This window comes from Ictalurus furcatus, chromosome 16 (assembly GCF_023375685.1).
Source record: "Ictalurus furcatus strain D&B chromosome 16, Billie_1.0, whole genome shotgun sequence".
Taxonomy (NCBI): domain Eukaryota; kingdom Metazoa; phylum Chordata; class Actinopteri; order Siluriformes; family Ictaluridae; genus Ictalurus; species Ictalurus furcatus.
In genome coordinates, this window is record NC_071270.1 from 2597500 (window position 1) to 2600781 (window position 3282).

Sequence of the window (3282 nt, forward strand, 5' to 3'; positions counted from 1 at the left end):
TTATTATTGTTGATTCTATGAGGAGGAGAAGACGATTGAGCAGTTATGGAAGGAGTCTCCAGTGTCAGCGCTTTGTAACAACATCAAGAAAAGAAGGTAAAGCTGGACGAAGGGGTTTACACTACTGCGGAACTCACTTGTTTCATGGATGTTTGTTGAATAACACGAAACGTAACTATAAAAAACGACAAATGACTGAAGTACAAGAGGAATAAAACATTTACATCGATGAGATTTTGGCAGAAATGTCATGCTTTATACACGTACATATATGTATATGTGTGTGTATATATATATATATATATATATATATATATATATATATATAAAATACGTATATTTCAGATTTCTCAACTAGTAAACAGCCCACATGAGTAGTACATGGTGATTTATTTAGTGTTCTTTACTGTAAGTGCTCAATAAAATGAATTATACAACTGAATGATACTGGATTGGGTTGTGTTTATATACTGAACTAGTTTCAATTAGGTGTTATTTTAAGGAGGGGGGGGGGGAGTGAAATTATTACAAAAGGTCCATTAAAAGCATCTTAAAACTCATCAGTTATGAAGTAGTGAGCAGCTTGTTAATTAATATTACCTCAGAGGCTAAACCTCAGCAGGTAGCATAGCGTTAGCATCATTTCCAACGAAATAATTTGGGTTTTTTTTCGAGTGGACACACGGATAAATCACAATAATATCCGACATAAACAACTTTTTACCTCAGCTCATGCACTTTTTCCCCCTCTGTGGCTTCTCTAATGAGGTAAACGACTGTTTTCTTCAGTCTCAGACTGTTTTTTCATCGACGTTTTTTCCCCCCTCAGCATGTTCCGTTAATTTTTGAAAGAAACAAACAACAACAACAACAAAAATTCCCGCCAAAAAATATCGCTCAGCCAATGATCGAAGCGCTCCGTTCTGAGGTGATTCAAAATACACACCGTTCCTCATAGTGAGGATTATTAGTTGGGATACAGCAGTCACGTGACTAACTTGTGGCTGTACTTACCTCAGAATTACTTCACACGACTTCTTTTTATAAACCGAGAATTTTCACAAATACTCTGACTAAAATAAGTTAATATTTGATGGTTAACACTGAAATAAAGTAGTAACACCTAGGCGAAAGGCTTTAAGGCTAAAAAGAAAAAAAAAAAAACAAGCAAATAAACAAACAAAAAACATGGTGCAGCTATAATTTTGGTTCGGAAATGCAGTGTAAATACAATAAAGGTCCAGCTAGCAAACGTTTTCTAATAATGTGTGTGTGTGTGTGTGGGGGGGGGGGGGGGTATAAACACTTTAGGGGGAATGTTGTTAAAGGTAAAGAATCAGTCACAGGGAGATGTGATGTGATTATACCACACTATGTAAACAAGCCTAATTTTTTTTTAAATTATTAATTCACATCATGCTTTTTAACCATTTATATTGTCTCAGAAGTTAGCTCCTGTTATCACTTACGTTATGGCAACTTCAAACAACCGTCCCTTCGTCGGCTTCTCATTCTTGACGTTAATAAGACAAAACGCAACTTGTAACTCACGTTACCAAGAAACTGGAAAGCGTTTGACGTGATCTCCTCTGCCCTGAAGACGTTCCCACGGTGGGAAAAAAAAAAGTACCTTAGGGTTACAAGGTGCTGACACTGGAGACTCCTTCGAAAACATGTTGAATAAACATCTCCTTACAGAAATGTTCACCCGATCGTACAATTACCTTCGATTTTTTTTTGTTGTTGTCGTAGTTTACATTTTTATCTGTTTATGACGTGAATAAGCTGTTACCTATACCAAACTGTTTAGCGAGAACATATTACAACCAGAGCATTAATATATAATTACAGCAGGAACTATTGTCAGAGCTGCTGCTATAGGAAATTAATCAGCACTTTCTGACTAATCTGATTTGAGAATTCAACAACGCTGCGATCCAATATTAAAAACTGACAAACATTTGATTGTTGCTGGATATATTTGATCAAATATAATACAAAACAAACATCATTTGTAAGCTTCTCTCTGACTTAAAATGTTCATCACAGAGGCCAAAACTTGCCTGGCTGCTAGGGGAACATCACGTGCCTCTCATTCAGAGAGAGAGCTTTTAGCTAATTATCACTTTTTCATCAAGGAATTAGACGACTGCGTTTCATTACCACTACACGACAGATTTAATACCAACAGTTCTTCCTCAGGTTATATTTGTGCTCATTAAAAGCTCCCGTGTGGTGTTTTGTCATTTGTACTGGTTCACTTGTCAGACTGTTTCCTGTGTCTACATCATCTCTGACTCGTGTTGTACAAGCTGCTTCAGGATGAACTAACATTTTGAAAAGGTGAAATGTGATGGGTTGCTTCGTACAGGATTTATTTGTAGACTCGATTATATGTGCAATCATGGTAACCTTGACTAGAACAGTTATGGACAGCACTGGTGTTGTAGCAGGTTGCGTTGCCGGCGTTCAGCTACTGGGTCTCGAGGTTTGAGATCTGAACCTTGGGTTGGCGTCCGTTTAAAAATTCACGTTTGACCTGTGTCCGCATAGGTTGCTCCGGGTTCTCTGGTTTCCTCCTAGCTTTAAAAAAAACAAACAAAACCATGGTGGTAGATGGATTGCGGACTCAATTACCTGTGGTCATGAGTTAGTGTGTGCATGTTAACCTGCGATGAACATCCAGAACGTGTTCCTGCTTCATGGCCGGTGTTCCCGGAATACGCTCCGGATCCACTGTGATCCGGAACAGGATGAAGTGCTGAATGAAGATGAGTGAACGGACCACACTGTGTACATTGTATTGAATTGAAACTGGCTCTAAACCAAACTATAGTTAAGTTCTTGCTTTAGATGGCATTGCCGATCACCTTCTAAGACTAGATCGTGGTTCCTGGAACGAGATATACACTACACAGCAATTCCCCGCCAATTGTAAACAGAGACGTAATATAATATCACGCTCAGCACAGTGTTTAAGTATCAAAGCATGACTGTGTCACATCCCATGAGGCCAAAGTTCTGTGTGGCAGGAAACGTGGCCCCTTCTTTCCCTGCAGGAAATGTTTTCAGGAATGCACGAACGCAGCACCTACTCCTGTTCGCTGTAGAGCAAAGCAACACCGTAGTGAACGTTCGGACGGCGAGTACGGCTGTGAAAGTTTATCCGAGCGTAGAACAGCCTAACTGATTGCGAAAACGCTAAGATCGTGTTCATGAATGGAATGTTCCCACCCAATCCCTTTCTCCAGGAAATGTGTCACATGTTCATTTGAAGCCCAC